General features: G+C 45.9%; 1 protein-coding gene across 2 annotated transcripts in view; it reads left to right on the plus strand.

The window, feature by feature from the left end:
* The first annotated feature begins 560 nt into the window (after positions 1-560).
* Positions 561-17,378, plus strand: part of GPRIN3 (GPRIN family member 3) — a 44,347-nt gene continuing 27,529 nt past the window's right edge. For both annotated transcript variants that reach the window (XR_014160297.1, XM_081876810.1), the window contains exon 1: positions 561-1,078. The gene's annotated coding sequence lies outside the window, so the exon portion shown is untranslated. The remainder of the gene's footprint in view (positions 1,079-17,378) is intronic.

Below are 17,378 nucleotides of genomic sequence, written 5' to 3' on the forward strand. Positions count from 1 at the left end.
AGCTAATAGGGCCTCCTGCTGCCGCTGCTGCACGATTTCTGTTCTCATCCTGAAGCAAAATTATTAACCCAAGGTAGTATTTCTGGGTTAGCAGAGTCTGTAACCTGAAGCGTCTGTAACCTGAAGCGTATGTAACCCGAGGTACCACTGTACTCTGAACTGGGGGCGCTGGCTCTGGGTATGTAGCAAGGTGTGAGTGTGGTGGGGTGGATAACACTCTGCACATGGGCAGGAGCACTCTCCACGTTTCCATCGCTGCCGATCTTTGGCGTCCAAGAGAGTTTACAACTGAGCTGCGTCCCCAAAATGGGAACGAAGAGAAGGGCGATGCTGGATGGCACTTGGCGGGGAGGAACGAAAATCTGGCCCCAGACGGGCGGAAACTTCAGCTGCTGTGTCTTCCTCTCTCCTGCAGCAGGAAGCTCTTTGAGAAATGCGTCGGGCGGAGAGGCAACCGGGGCGAGAGGCCTTCCTGCTCCGCCTCCCGGGGCTGCTCTGAATGCCCCGATTCCTTGCCTGTGACGCGCGGGCGCGGGCGCGCGGCTCCCTCTCGCCTTCCCACCTCGCGGGCCACCTTGGAGGAGCGGCTGCTCCGAAGGCGATCGCGGGCACAGCCGCTGCGGGAGCCGCCGGCAGCGGAAGAAGCCGCCTCCCCGCCCGCCCGGCCAAGGCTAGAAACGCCCCCCCAGGAGGCACCTGCGCCGCCCTCTGCAACAGCGCCAAATGCGCGCCGGGAGGAGCCGGAGTCGGAGCCACCCAAGCAGCCGCGGCGTTCCCGGCTTCGCCTCCGCTTTCGACTTGTGGCTCCTTCTCCCCACGGTGGGTTTCCCCTCAAAATCCGAGCCTTCGTAGACGAGGCTTTCCGGGTTTCTCCCGCGTTGAGGTCCATCCTGGCAGCTTGGGCGCCTGGATCCCGACCTGGAGGGTTCTTGCCGTCTGCGTTTTTACGCGCCAGGCTGCGAGCGGGGAAAGCTGCTCGGTTGCTGCTCCGATGAGGAATTTCTCTGCAAGGTCATCTCTCCTGGCTGCCGGTGCTGCGGCGGCGGCCGCTGCTGCTGCTTCCCCCTGGCTGCGGAAGGTAAGCGGAGGCTCGGGGAGTTGCGCTTGCGTTGGGGCAATGCAGGTTGCAGGCGGCGGCCGGTGAGGATCCTGATAAAAATCCTGCCGCGTCTCAAATGTACGTTGACTGGATTACTCCTAGGCGCGCGCGTAACTGGGGAGTAATTCATTCTTCCAAGGAAACGTGCCGAAAAGCGCATGGCCACCGCCATAAGCACGGCGGAATTGGCATCGGCTTAGGATCGCGCTGCGCCTAATGGCCAGTCTTCCTCGCCAGTCTTGTTTTCATCGTTTCTCTCCCCTTCTAAATACGTAAATAGTATTATTATAGAAGTCCCGCTTTGATAGGAAGAAACCACTTACTAATAGGTGAACTTTGCAGATAAGTTCAGTTGCCCTGGCCGTGGTTGCATTCATTTCAGGCACATTCAACCCTAATATCTTCTTTGCAGATATGTAGTTTTATTGGCCCTTGTAGGGAGAGACCAAGAAAAAAAAAGTTGCACGTGTGTTTTTGGTATGGGGGTGATGGGCAAATATGTTTATTTTTAAAGGGGGCCAGTCCTCTCCTTCAAGTGATCTTCAGTTTGCATGAACCAAAAATTAAATCAGGTCAATGGCCAACTCAAATTATGATGATATTATTAGTTACATCCCATAAAAGCTTTGATGCCTTTAGGATTGCTATTCTCCCCTAGAAAGGAATTGGAAGAGACATCCAAGGAGAATTGCCTTGGGGAAGAGGGAACAAACGAAGGGGACTGGATTGAAGCCCAGATGCGTGACATGTGTACTAATTGTTTACGAGCTGCTTTGATGGCTGGATAATTTATTATGAAAATAAAGCACTTGAGGGAACTTTTCCCAGACGCAAGGTCAGGGCGAGAGGCCCTGGTGCTTTCAAGAGGCCAGCTGCTTCCTAGGCTACTTTTGCACAAATGATACTTCCAGGCGACTTAAAGATCTCAATCCTTTTTAACTACGATTCTGATCTTGCCGGAAGTCAAGGTAAATTGAGGCCTGCACCAACCCAGGTGTTCTCCTGAGCACATACACCACTGTTCTGCTTTCCCTGTTTAGAAGTGCAAGTGCGAGAGTCTGTAAGCACAAAACAGGGGAGAGATTCTAACTCATACAGGGGTAGCTGAGAGCCTTGCCTTCCGTCGTGTGAACGCGGCTTTACCTTGGGAATACATGTAGTCTCAAGAACAGCAATCATCTTCCATATACACCCTTTGTAAAATTGGCAATAAAAACCACCACTTTCTAGAGCAAACCTTAGCAATTGCACCACCATAGCCATTTTGGAGACGGGACGAAAAGGGACACTCTCATTTGTCATTGCTCAGAATGAATGGAGAAGAGGGTTCAGGGAGGGTGCAAAGTTTTGCTTCTTTACCTTTAAACAAACACATTGAGTTTCTTCTTCCTGTTTCCAAGTGGTGAGTTGTCTGTAACAAAAGCTGAACAACAGACTAGGTAATAGACACATGTCTCAAGAAGGCATTTTAACTCTTGGTTTATTGACTTAATTATCTTTCATTTAACGGAGGTGTTTTTCAATACTGCCTTCAGAGGGCTTTTAAAAGAAAAGGTAGGGAGGAGAACTGCCAACAAACAGATAGATGTAAGTCAGATGTATTAATTTTTTATAATAAAAAATGGGTTCACAATATGCCCACTTCAGAGGCTTTTTGTCAACAAATGGTTAAAAATATCTGGACAGAGTCCAGAAGGTTCTCTTTGGCATGCGGTTTGTTGAGATGAATGGGAGCTGCAGAGGAATGTGTGAAGCAGAACTTCCCTCCGGATCCTGCCCTCTATCACACTGCTGCAGTGTGTTCGGATTGTGCAGGGTGCCCCCTCCCGACTCAATCCAGTAGACAGAAGAGTCATTGCCATAGCAACACCACTGTCACAGCACCAAAATACTTCCTCAGTACAGGTGATGGGGAAAACAAGACAACAACAGAACACAAGCCTTGTGGCATCTTTCGTTAATTCACACGTACGGTTTGGGTGGCTCCTGCTGCCACTTTTTGTTACTGGGGGGGTGGAGAGTGGGGTATCTGTATTTGTGCCAAAAAATTGCATCCCCCGCATTTTCTGTTTCCCCTGCCAGCCTGCATGTATCCTGGTACTCTCCCCCTGCCCCCTCCATTTTTCATTCATTGATTTCCAGATGGCTCTGCAATGCTTAGCCATGACTGTCAGTCCCCTCAGCATTGGCCAAGCTGGATGGGGCTGATGGGAGCTGTAGTCCAGAGACAGCTGGATGGACACCATGTTGACTTCCCCTGAATGTCCACAGGAATGTGGCTGGGTCATAGCAAGAAGGCCTAAGCAGGGTGCCAGGGTATATGACTAGCCTGTGTGAGGTGGCTGCCTTATCGTGCTCATTGTCCCAACAGGGTTGCCAGGAGAACAGACAGATGCTTTTGGTGCTTTTGCTGAAAGAAAGGGGATCACAGGAAGATATACAATACAGTCATACCTCAGGTTACATCCACTTCATGTTATGTTCTTTCAGGTTACGTCCCACGGCAACCCAGAAGTACTGGAAAGGGTTACTTCCGGGTTTCGCTGCTCGCGCATGCGCAGAAGCGCAAAAATGACGTCACGCGCATGTGCAGAAGCGGCAAATCGCAACCCGCACATACGCAGATGTGCTGCTGCGGGTTGCGCTCTTTTTATGTTGCGAACGGGCCTCCGGAACGGATCCCGTTCGCAACCAGAGGTACCACTGTACAGTGGTACCTCTGTTTACGAACTTAATCCATTCCTGCAGTCCATTCTTAAACCAAATCTGTTCTTAAACCGAGGCGCGCTTTCCCTAATGAGGCCTCCCACTGCCAGTGCCCTTCCACCGTTTGGCTACTGTTTGTAGACTGAGGTAAAGTTCACAAACCGGAACACTACTTCTGGTTTTGCGGAGTACGTAAACTGAATAGTTCGTAAACAGGACTGTTTGTTTGTAAACCGAGGTACTACTGTATAGGCCACATTGTCTACCTTGCTCAGTGTTGTCAATTCTCGGAAGCAATGGTTCTCCTACAGTCTGGGACCCTTTTACAGGCTGCCAAGCTGAGAGGGTGCCTTCCCACCACCTTCCGAAAGCTTAGTAAGTGCTTGCTTCAGGAAGGAGGCGTGAGGGCTCTGACAGGGTCCTTCCCAAAGCCTAGTTTGCTCTTGCCTAGCTTTGGGAAGGAGATGGGAGGGCTCCAGAACCCTGCCAGAGCATCGTGGCTTCTTCCCAAAGCCCGGCACCATATTACCAAGGTCTGCCCCTGCTGGGGTCTTCTTTATGCGAAGCAGGTACTCTACCATTGAGCGATTTTTCTGTCCCAAGGAAGCCCTGCTATTAGACAGAGTGAGGCAGCTGTCTCAGGCGGCAGATGCAGAGGGGCAGGTAAAGGACGCAGCTGTATGTGCTCTGTGCTCCCCAGAACTATCCCACTGACCTTGGGTGCTATAGAGAACACAATTGCATCTCCAGCGTTGAACCAAACATCAGCTGCCAGTCTGGTTTGCTTCTGTGCATGGAGTAGGTAAAGGTGGCATCTTCTCTTGTGCCTTGGGCAGCAAAATGGCTTGGGCTGGTCCGGGTCCTTCTCCAAATAACTGTTCCCGTTAGTTCCTTATGCATACCAGGACTCCTTAAAAAGGTAAAGGGACCACTGACCATTAGGTCCAGTCGTGGCCGATTCTGGGGTTGTGGCGCTCATCTCGCTTTATTGGCCGAGGGAGCCGGCGTGGCAAGCATATAATATTGTGGTTTCTTCTCTCTTCCAGCTGATAACAAGTCCACTGAAAGATTAAAAAATTCATATTCTTTGAGTTTGCTGTTCAGCTGTGATTTGTTTAACAAGCATTATTATTATTTATTAAATTTGTATACCGCCCTATACCCATAGATCTCAGGGTGGTTCACAATTGGACAGGCAGTACCTATCCCCAGACTGCAAACTATAAGCTATAATAAATGTCCTTCCAGGTATGTCCCAGAATGAGGCTGGTGGGTCTGGGAAAGTTGAAGGGAAGATGGCGGCCCTTTCCCCTTAACCTACTTTTATAGCTTTAGGCAACCTGAAATTGCAACAATACTCGCGATGTAGGAAAGCAAGGCCGGCAAGACTATCTTGGACCCTCTCTCTGCAGAGAAGCAAAATAACTAGAATTAGAAAGAAAAGAGAAAACTCCCTCCTTCCCCTGTTCCCTTCACTTTTCCATATTTTGGAGAAGGCAAAGGAAATGGCCTCACCTAATTCTGTGAGAATGCTGAAGGGTGTTGGGAGGAGAGAGCAGGGTTCAAACCCCTACTGGGCCTAAAACACACTAGGTGACTTAGGGCCGGTAACTCAATCTCACTTTAACCCTCAATTTCACAGGGAAACTGGGTGTTAGGGAGAAGGGAGAGAGCAGGGTTCAAACCCCTACTGGGCCTAAAACACACTAGGTGACTTAGGGCCGGTAACTCAATCTCACCTTAACCCTCAATTTCACAGGGAAACTGGGTGTTAGGGAGAAGGGGTCTAATCAATGGAATTTGAGTCACTTCTCCAATTTCAACAAAGTGATTTGCGTTCAATGAAAAGCCCAGCCTTTCTTTTGATCTCTTCTTTTGCATGTGTACAGATCCTTCTTCATCCATTTCAGGGAGCATTTGCACATGTGAAATAATACCAGGGATGGGTGGATTTGGAAGTTTTGGTTTCGCTCTGTGTTTTGCATTTTTCCCCTCAATCCTAGGTCATTCCCCACATTTCCAGTCAATTTGCACATTAAAGACCTCGTGAAAATTCACCAGCGAATGTCTCCAAACACGTTTCCCGTCATGCAGTGTGTTTTTTGCATGTAATTTTCTCGAATATGTGCATTCTAATGCACATTTTACCCTAGTATGTGCATTTCTATACATGTTACTCAGCCAGAGAACTGCACTGCAACATTCCAGAAAGTGAGAATATTGACGTATGGCTGTGTTTCGGTTGGTGTGATGTTTCAGAAGGTTCAAACTTGGTATGTTTGCCTTTAAACATGAACTGGAATGATTTCCCTCCCCATCCTTACATAAACGCACCAGACCTGAACTGATACAATCCGGTTTGCATAGGCTTTCCCAAATTTGGGCCTCCAGCTGTTGTTAGAATACAACTCCCATCATCCCTAGCTAGCAGTGGTCAGGGATTGTGGGAGTTGTAGTCCAAAAACAGCTGGAGACCCAAGTTTGGGAAACCCTGGTATAGAGATGGATTGTTAGTGATTTATACAGGTGTTCTCAATTGTCCCATATGGTGATGATGGGTCCATGCCAAATTGAGGGGGTTGTGTAGGGTACAGACACATTTCTATTGTTCTAGAATAGGAACAGGGAAGATGGGAGCTGTCATACAACAACATTTGGAAGGCCACAGATCCCCAGTGCTGTCCTGGAACATTGTTGCATGTTGGAGCAGAGACATGTTGCCTCCGAAGGTCCTCAGACAAGGACAAATTCTCCAGGACTGAATTGGCACCTGAGCTGAGCGGATCCTTGCAGATTTTGGCATGCAGTGGGTCCATCTGGAGCCCCTGGCCACGCGCTTCGCCTGCTTGCAATGCAACTTGCTCTCAGCAGCTCTCTCTAAGTGAGGCTGAATTGCCAGATGGCTGCCCAGAGGAAGTGCAGCCACTTTACTGGGTGCTGAGTCTTGCCCAGATTTGCTGAGTCTACGTTGTGAAGGAAGGCTGGTTTTGTGGTTGCATTAATTGGGTGGGAATCTGCTACCAGAGCAGCAACTGGTGGCTGATGGCTAAAGAGCAAATAAGCACAAGAGGATTGGGAAAGAAATGGTGAGCCTTAGCTGTGTTTGGACAGAAATGTAGACAAGTATCAATAGTAACACAAGGCAGATGAAAGGGAAAGTTGCCACGACACTGTTGCATTGTATTACTCATTTCGATGAATGATTTGTAGTATTTTCTGATCTTTTGAATTACTATGATTTTATTGAATTGCATGAATCGTTTTGATGAATTTGTTGTCATCTGCTTTATTTATGTGCCATTGTGTTTGATAGTATAGCGATTACAGTGTTTGTTTTTAGGGGACGCGGGTGGCGTCGTGGTCTAAACCACTGAACCTCTTGGGATTGCTGATCAGAAAGTCGACAGTTTGAATCCCCACAGCAGAGTGAGCTCCCATTGCTCTGACCCAGCTCCTGCCAACCTAGCAGTTTGAAAGCAAGCCAGTACAAGTAGATAAATAGGCACCGCTGCGGCGGGAAGCTAAATGGCGTTTCCGTGCGCTCTGGTTTCTGTCATGGTGTCCCATTGCATCAGAAGCGGTTTAGTCCTGCTGGCCATATGACCCAAAAAGCTGTCTGCGGACAAACACCGGCTCCCTCGGCCTGAAAGTGAGATGAGCGTCGCAACCCCATAGTCACCTTTGACTGGACTTAACCACCCAGTGGTTGTTAACTCAGAAATAAAGTCCCGTTGAGCCCAGTGGGTTTTACTCATAGAGAAGTGGGTATCTGATTGTAGTCTAACCCTAAGCATGTGTACCTGAAATAATGCAGATTCTTTCCCTGTTTACCACTGAATTACCACTGTTTACCACTGTTACCACTGAATTCACCTCCCTCCTCTTCTTCCCCACCCCCATGCAGTGAATTATATAGATTGTAAGTTCCTTGAGGCAGGGACCTGTCCTCTTGTACTTTTTAAAGCACCGTGCCCGTCGATTATACTCTAGAAATTATAATAATAGCTTAGTAATTGTAATTAATTGGCAACTAGAACTTGGACGAATCATGAGCTTCCTAGGCAGATGTCCAGCTTTGACTTGAAGGCCAGTTGACACAGATGTTTCAGGCATACTCTTAAATATTTGGAGTACTAATGAAACAAACACAGATCTGTCTTCCCCCAGAAGAATCTGAATAATTTCATTTTAAGATTGTTTCTTTATTATTATTATTATTATTATTATTATTATTATTATTATTATTATTATTATTATTTTCCTCCCTGCTTTCTCAATAACAGCCAAACGGCAACAAATTTTGGAACACTGCAGCTTCCTGGAACAGTTTGTGCTTTCTCTGCAGTGTCCCTTGATTTTTTTTTGAAACACTGAGCTGGCAAGAGACCTCCCAACCTGCAGAGGTGAGGTTATTATCATTACCATTATTATAAAATTTCTAAACCAGCCTTCATCCAAGGGCCACAGGGCAGCTTACAATACAAAAACACAAGAACACATAAGGTAGTAACAAGGTTGAGCTGCTATAGGTCTGCAGCTCCTGAGTTTTAAAAGATTCCTAGCAAAGGGAGGCACCACCCCATTCCCCTACGTTTTTGAACCATTGTCTAATTAGCCCTGTTTAAAAATATACCCACTTGGAACATCGCTGCCGCCATTTCCTCCTATTTGATCTTGTTATGCCTTTGTCTGCTAGATAGGGACAGGCCTCTCCTATAGGGCATTTCTCCCTGCGCACATACTTATAAGACCATGATTAAATTGCTTCTGGTTCTGAACCTTCTCTTTGAATCCATCAAGGAGGCAACCAGTGGGAAATCTGGGGACATGCTATAATTATGATTGCTCCCCACCCCACCGGTTGTCATTTTGGAAGTTCTGTCCCCAAGATGAAGGCAAAAGCAAAGGATGGGACCTTTCCCTTTCCTTATTCACAATGGAAGTCTCAACCAGCCAGTTGGTCTCTCTCAAAAATATATGCGATAAACCTCCCACAAACACATGACATCACTCATCCTGTGTGTGCTTACATGAGAGTAAGCTCCATTGAACTCAACAGGACATACTTTTGAGTTATGATGGATGACCCAAGTCTTTTTTCAGCCCGTGTCTATTTTGGTTGTGCTCATTCAATCAGTCCGTACCGCATCAGTCTGCAATCTTGTCTAAATGCATGCGCGCGCACAAACCACATTTTTGCATGCCTTTTGCCCTAAAACAGTGCATTTCAATATGCATTTTTGGTTGAGCCATAAACTGCATTGCAATGTGTGGAGAAGCGTGAACTCTGAAAGATAAGTGCTTATTGATCCAGAACATGCAAATAAGGTCTGTTCTCTGAAAAATGCAGACATTTCTCTTTTCTTACTAGGCACGCATAGGATTGTGTGCAGGTTTATCATTCGATGACTGTAACTTTAATGATCTCCAAACATGAATGGGCTGTCAATGAGATAATTCTCTTCCATGGAGGACTCTCATAGCATTTTAAACACAGTGATTTTATTTTATTTTTTGCGAAGTTGGTTTGTGCAACCAGCTGCCAAAAACCAAGGGATGCTTCCATAGAAACCTGGGATGGAGTCCTCCTCTGCTTCTCTCCACTGTCGCCTGCTGAGCAGGAGACCAGAGCTCCATGTGCAGATGGACTTGGGTTCAATCCCTGGAACCTGCAATTAAAAAGGCTACGGTGGCAGGTGATAGGTAAGACTATCTGCCTGACGTCCTGGAGAGCCACCGCCAATCAGGGCAGACAGCATTGGGCTAGATGGGGATGAATCTTCTCACCTGGCATATGACAGCTTCCCTGTGAAAACCTTTTCCTGTCCATGAAGTCAGAGAAAGAGAGACCCCACAGAATAATACTGTATTTTTAACGACTGTGTTGCAGGAACAAATTCAAACAGATCCAGCTGTTTCTGCTGCTGTGACAGACACCGCTCCTGTTGAGCTTTTTGTTAGGCAGCCTATTAAATGCATGAGCAGGCTATGTCTACTCTATATATTCTCAATTAGGTATTTTTAAGCTATTGTGGCACCTTCAGAATGGTACATTTCAGTTCCTTGTAAGAACATAACAATTCATAGAAACTGAGTCGTGGAGTTGGAAGGGATCCTCTGATTTATCTAGTCCACCCCCCTGCCAAAGGCATCCCTGACTGATTTAGTTTCTGTTCTATGGTGACTTGCTGGAAGAATGTTGAGACTGTTCTATTTTCTGCTTATTATTCTTGTGTGTTGTGTTATTGTGACATTGACTATGTTTTTTGCTGGCTTTATCAGACATTGCAAGCAGTGGCATGGCGTGGGTTGCCAGAGCCCAGGGTTGTGTGAAGGAGGGGTTAAATAACTGGAGTATGTATGCACATTCAACTGCCTAGCGGTGTCTGCATCATCCATTGCCTGGGGAGGTCACTTCCTGGTTCACATGGGGAATCCGTTTCAATGGAGCCTAGTGATGGAAGTGTATTGAGGCAGCACCGGGTACTGAAATTTTGCACCCTTAACTATTTTGCACCTGGGGCAACTGCCCCTATAGCCCTCCTCATGCTATGCCACTGAGTGCAAGCCACCTGGAAAAACAGTTATTTTGAAAGGCAGCTAACAATTTTTACTACTGCTACTACTCCTACTACTACTAATAATAATAATTTATTATTTATACCCCGCCCATCTGGCTGAGTTTCCCCAGCCACTCTGGGCTGCTCCCAATCAAGTGTTAAAAACAGTACAGTGTTAAATATTAAAAACTTCCCTGAAGAGGGCTGCCTTCAGATGTCTTTTAAAGATAGGATAGCTGCTTATTTCCTTCACATCTGAAGGGAGGGTGTTCCACAGGGTGGGCGCCACTACTGAGAAGGCCCTCTGTCTGGTTCCCTGTAACCTCACTTCTTGCAATGAGGGAACCGCCAGAACGCCCTCGGCACTGGATCTCAGTGTCTGGGCTGAACGATGGGGGTGGAGACGCTCGTTTAGGTATACAGGACCGAGGCCGTTTAGGGCTTTTTTATTTACTAAATAAAATGCCCGTGCAGTCTCTGCTTAAAAAATATCCAGTAAAGGAAAGCTCACCATCTTCCAAGCCGTTGTTCAAAGCTCATACGGTGAGGTCGTTTCTCCTAATGTTTTGTGATAGTGTCCACCTGCTGCTTCCTCTGTTGCAGAGCAGATGAAAGCTTTGGCCTCTGGTGCCAATGCTCGAGTTGGCCTTTGATAAGCTCATGCTTCCTTTTCATAACAAGTGCTTACCTGCACAGTTTGAGTGTTAAATTAGGCAATGCATTATTATTGATGTTTATCTACCCAACCAGATAAGGCTGCTATGAAACTGGAAGCTCTTTCAATGTAGTTGGAACCCTAAAACACTTGATGCCCTCCGTATGTTGTTTGACCACGGCTCCCTTTAATCGCTGACCATTGGTCATGCTGCCTAGGGCTGAGGGGAATTAGAGTTCAAAGCATCAGGTTGGCAGGAAATTGAGGTAGACAATAAATATACACACATATTTACAAGATAGCTGGATCCCTCCTGTATTTGTAATGTATAGATTGGCAGAAATGCCTTTATCCACCTGATAGCTCTAGCACAGATTCTACTGTAGCCTTGGCCACTTTCAGACATCAGGTTAGTCAGGGCTGGACCAAGACATTTATCTGCCTGAGCCAAAACACAAGATGTCACAAACTGGTTGGATGCCGAGGAATGGTGAGCGGAATCAGCTGGGGAAGAAGGCTCAGAGCCAGGGGATTGGTGGTGGGATGGTGATGTGTGGTCAGAGGGAGAAGACTGGGAGGAGGTGTTGGAAGCTGAAAACAGGGTTTAGTGAGTAGGGTCTGTCACAGAGAGAAGTCCGGAATCAGAAACTGAAGCAGGAGAGTGGAATGACGGAGGCCAAGAGGCAGAGATCAGTCAGGCTGATGAAAAGGCATGGGTATATTCTCCTGCAGTGGCAAGCTTCCATCCCTTGCTGGTCTCCCAGAACCAGGAGAGGCATGAAGAGGACGGAGAAGTTAGCTTCACACAGGCACAGTCTCAGATTGCTTGGGAAAACCCCTGGAGAGGAAGGGACTTAGGCAGCTGTGGAACCTTCAGTTTCAGCAACTGCTTCATGGAGGGAAAACCTATGAAGAACTGCTGTGCTCATTGACACTCCTGTGTTAGATCCTCTCCTTGCTAATAAACGTGAACTCCAACTTTCTCGGTGTGATTTACTGCAGTCTTGCTCCTGTCACAAGCTAATGCATGGCCCCTTCCAAAGCCAGCAAGATTCTAGTTGACATCATCACAGGTGATGGAGAGCATCCTTCACCAAATTTGAGTGCTAGCTTAGGGAACACGGGGCACTCCATACGACTCACGCAACTCTTTCTGCTCCAAGTCCCTCATCATCTGCTGCCTGAAGCAGCTGCCTCATTCTGCCTGATGATAAGGCTGGCCCTGCAGTAAACCATAGCTAATGGTTTGATGTGCATAAGCCAGCTTGCCTGCTTTCCTTCTTTCCGCTCACATTGGGAAGAAACCATGGCCCTCAGATTAACATTACTTCTGAAGCAGGGACTGTGATTTGTTTTGTTCCAAACAATCCACAATGATAAGCCAAGGTTTTCTTGGCTTATTGGTTTGCTGTTTGTTTAGAGCGGAACAAACCATGACTGCTGGTTTGGATGTAACACTGATCCAAGGATTGTGGCTTATTTTTTCCCCAACACAAGCTCAGATGCAACAAAGTATTGTCTGTGGTGATGTCTGAATGTTGCAAACAAAGAGAAACAAATTTAACCAAAATAAATAATACTTTGTGGCAAGTGAATTTATGTCTGTTTTAACAAAATTGCCTTGTGGAAAATGCTTTATGTAGATCATTTCCTGGTGAAACTCTTATCCATTGGGTGAAATCGTGTGTGTGTGTGTGTGTGTGTGTGTGTGTGTAAGTGTAAGTAAACTGGTTTGTGGACTTTGAACTCTGCAGCTATTTTGCTGAAACAAAGACCGGTGATAACTGGTATTCTAATCACAGATATTTAGTTACTTATTAAATCTGCAAAACTCTTGCATCAAAGTGAGTAACTTGGTTTATTGCAGGGTGTGAGTGTGAGCAGTTTTCAAAGTTCATTTAAAGTTAATTTATTTATATTAAAATGGAGGAGTCCACAGCAAATAAAAATATTTATACCAATAGTCAGTACCATCAAAAACAAAAGTGGATCGCTACAACAGAATACAGGAAGCAGCAATAAAACATTTAAACTGATGAAACCTAAAAATAGTAGGGCTGAAACCTATCTACATTGCAGAAAGTGACTTTTTCCCCCAGACATCAATGGAACACTTGCTAAGTAGGAAGAGATAGTGTAATCTCATGGAGCAGAGAGTTCCACATTCCTGAGTGCCATAGCAGAAAAGGCCCTGTCCACCACGTTTGGCCGCTATTCAGGGTTGCTGGGAGCTGTAATCCAACAATATCAGCAGGAAACCACATTGCTTACTTCCTGAGATAGGGAGTCCATTATTTAGGCACTTCAGTCCTAAAAACATTTAGGGTTTTAAAGGCAAAAGCTGTTGCAGCTGACACTGCAGAGGGAATATCATCCCTACCATCTCAGATACATTAAGTTGGTAAGATGCCCTAATACCTTGTCATGGTCTTCAAATCCGAAAGCTCTTTGTCTATAGAAACAGTTGCTAGGGTGCTGCACAGTACTGTATTTATATAGATGATTTGGACAGAACAGAAGGGCAGTCATCTTCTTTTCCCCTTTCCAAGTATATGGATTCCAAAATAATGTGCATCATTTTTTGTGACTTGCTGATAAATGCAATGGCTAAAAATGATGAACAGGGTACCAGTTCTCAAACTCTGTGCAGAATCTGCTCATACATGGAGAAATCATACGGCATTACAGTTGTAAGGTTTGTTCTGTTATTTCCTCATGTTCATCAACCCTCCAAGGAGGCAGGTGGTTCTTTTGTGACAAACACTCCTAATGCCAGGGCACAACTAAATGTTACAGACCTGATACAAAAAGCTATGATACAAAAGCTATATTTATCAGATTCAATAGCTTTCTTTTCCTAACCTATCTAAAAGACTTCCCACCTGCCGTAAGACATGCACATATTCTCTGTGTTGTACTATTCTGTGCGCATGAGATTGCAGTCTTCTTTCCTCTTTGTTTAGTTGTGTGTGTTTTTAAGCAATTGACATTTTTTCCCCCAGCTGATCTTTCCCATTTCCCCTCTTCACTTAGGTTCCTCAGCATCAGATGCACAACAGATTGGTTTCTGTTAAGTGACATTAAAAATTAAAATAACTGAAAAGCATGCCCTGCCATCTTTGTCTAAGGTTAAAAAAAGAAGTGTCTTTAATTGGCATTCAGAATATTCATTAGCGTAACAGCTGCTTTTTGACACAAGTAAGAAAAGAACCCACAGAATTATATATCATCACTGTCAACTGATTGTCCTGGTATGTACATCTTCTAAGGCACATTACAGAGCCTCACCTTTAAGGATGTACTAGGTGGTTACACCATGTGTGTGTGTCTTTATATTCGATTTTAAAAGACTAATAGAGGAACATTTTATATATTTGTAAAAGTAGTTATATACCACCATTTATATAATGCAATATCAGGGGTGGTATACAGCAGTGAAACATAAATCGCCGTTTAAGAAAGTACAAAGCAATCATTAAAATAACTGGTTGGTCTGAAGTGTTTTAAGCAGCTGCGTTAAAAAGTCAGCAAGTCTTCCAAGAGATTCCTGAGAGTCAAAGATGCCTTCCGAATCTCTGCTGGAAGAGTGCTCCACAGCCTGGGACCTGCGACACTAAATGCCCAACATCTAGAAGATGCTATTCAGGCACCATGGTGCAAGGGACAACTAACAGTGCTCCTCTGAATGATCTCAGTGGACAGGGTTCAGGCAGTCCTTACCGCTGGACCTAGAAGAAAACGAAGGGGTTGAAGCCCCACTGAACATAATGGGACTTACTTCTGAGTAAAGATGCCTAGGATTGCACTGGAAGTCTGATACTTTATGACCACGTGAAGCCGTTCTATACCGAGTTAGGCCATTGACCCATTTCACCTAGTATTCATTCAGCTTACACTTCTCACTGGGTAGCTCAGTCAGTCGAGCACAAGACTCTCAATCTCAGAGTTGTGGGTTTGAGCCCCACGTTGGGCAAAAGATTCCTGCGTTGCAGAACTAGGATGACCCTCTTGGTCCCTTTCAACTCTACAATTCTGTGATTCTATTTGAAGCCAATTATGTGTGTGTTGTTGTTGTTTGTATTAACATGGAAGTTTACAAAGAATGAGGGTCCTTTCCTCAAGAGGAAGAGGAGGGTGATGAAGTTGGGGTACATGGGAAGGAACAGACTACTGCTAGAGCGCCACGTGTTTAGGCTTGGTAATCCCAGGAAGGGGAACCTCTAGGCCTCAGATGTTACTAGACTGCAACTCTTTCATCCCTGACCATTGGCTGAGGCTGATGGGATTTGTAGTCCAAAAACATCCGCAGAGCCACAAGTTCCCCTTCCTTGATAGAGCCATTGCTATCAAAATAGTTGGGTTGCAGATGTGTTTCACTCGAATCTTGTGGCAGTTTATTAGATTTCAACTGTATACAGTGGTACCTCGGGTTACAGATGCTTCAGGTTACAGACGCTTCAGGTTACACTCTGCTAACCCAGAAATAGTACCTCAGGTTAAGAATTTTACCTCAGGATGAGAACAGAAATCGTGCAGTGGCAGCAGGAGGCCCCATTAGCTAAAGTGGTGCTTCAGGTTAAGAACAGTTTCAGGTTAAGAATGGACCTCTAGAATGAATTAAGTTCTTAACCCGAGGTACCACTGTATAATAATGAGGGAGTCAGTTAGCTAGCTCCATCTAGCATGAGAACCCCTCTGCTGTCAACCTTTGAACCGGCATGTGATAAGAGGAAGCAATGTAATTCCTGGGAGGCTTTTGATTTTTTCCCCTTCTTGAAGCAGGCTGGGTTGGGAAACATGTGGAGAGGCCAGCATTACCGCCTCATTCTCTGCTCTTTGATTTTCCTCAGACTGGCTGTGCCCTCAAGTTTCACACAGAGCTCTCCCTAAGGCCCTACTTCATGCTACCACTCCTCCTGTCCTGTCAGCTGCTTACAGCCTTGTTTCCCCCCCCCCCCGGGTGTGGATTTTTGGCACAGAATGTGGCCCTCCAGGCCTCTCTAGCTGGCCCTCAGGACCAGTGTTAGAAATTCAGATCCATAAGCTAGGCTCCAAATGGCTCCTTAAACCAAGGTTACAGTCGCCAAAACGGAATGTCTAGTTGCCATTTTGGAGTCAGATGCCTTTAAAGTCTTGTTTTTCAAATGATGGGCTGACTGTGATTGATTCTCAGTTAAACATCTGGCTAGTTCAGATGACTACCTTGAGCCAGGTTAAGAACTTTGAGAGCTCAAAGGAGAAAAGTCACTTGATCCAGGGACAGTCTACATATATATTGGCCTGTTCCTACCTCTTTTTCTTAATGGTTACACCGACCATTCATAATGTAATGCTATTGCTCACAACTTGTGAGTAAGGTGGGGTGAGTAAAGACAAGCGACAACCATTAGCTATAACGTTGTTCGCTGCTCCTGCTCCTGCTCCTGCTCTGGCTGCGCAGAAAAAGCATTTTGGTTCCAGAAATTAATTCCAATTGTGCAGATAAAACAGCAGATAGAATTGTACAGGGTGGGGTATTTGCCTGTGAAAACAGTCCAGATCCAACAATCCCCAGATGGTGGAGACTTCTGGCGCCATCCTCGGTCACAAGTTTCAAACACTGCCCAGGACTTATCCTAGGCCATGTCCCTTACCCAAACCACATCCCTCACAGACTTTCCTCCATACCCTCCTCAGGTGCACTTGCCTGGCTGGAATGTGCCTTTCAACTGTGTTAATGGCCATTTCTTGCCTGCATGGAGGACAGAGAGGTGTGTGTTTGTACAGTCGTACCTTGGTTCTCAAATGCCTCAGTACTTGTATGTTTTGGCTCCTGAACGCCGAGAACCCGGAAGTAAGTGTTCCAGTTTTTGAACGTTTTTCGGAAATCGAATGTCCGATGCAGCTTCTGCTTGAGTACAGAGGGCCTTCTCGGTAGTGGCGCCCGCCCTGTGGAACGCCCTCCCTTCAGATGTGAAGTAAATAAGCAGCTATCTTATCTTTAAGAGACATCTGAAGGCAGCCCTGTTTAGGGAAGTTTTTAATATTTAATGCTGTGTTGTTTTTAACACTCGATTGGAAGCCAGAGTGTCTGGAGAAACAGCCAGATGGACGGGGTATAAATAATATATTATTATTATTATTATTATTATTATTATTATTATTATTGAGTACAGTAAGCTCCTGCAGCCAGTCGGAAGCCGCGCCTTGGTTTTTGAACATTTCGGAAGTTGAACGGACTTCCGGAACAGATTACAACCGAGAACCAAGGTATGACTGTATATATAAGCCTCTAAGTTTTGCACAGCTGAAAGCCTACTGTACAAATTTGCATCCATTACTCAGCTCATTTTTGCCTCTGGCTAAGCTCGCCCTTGGC

The sequence above is a fragment of the Podarcis erhardii genome (assembly GCF_964252035.2).
Source record: "Podarcis erhardii genome assembly, chromosome: 9".
Classification (NCBI taxonomy): domain Eukaryota; kingdom Metazoa; phylum Chordata; class Lepidosauria; order Squamata; family Lacertidae; genus Podarcis; species Podarcis erhardii.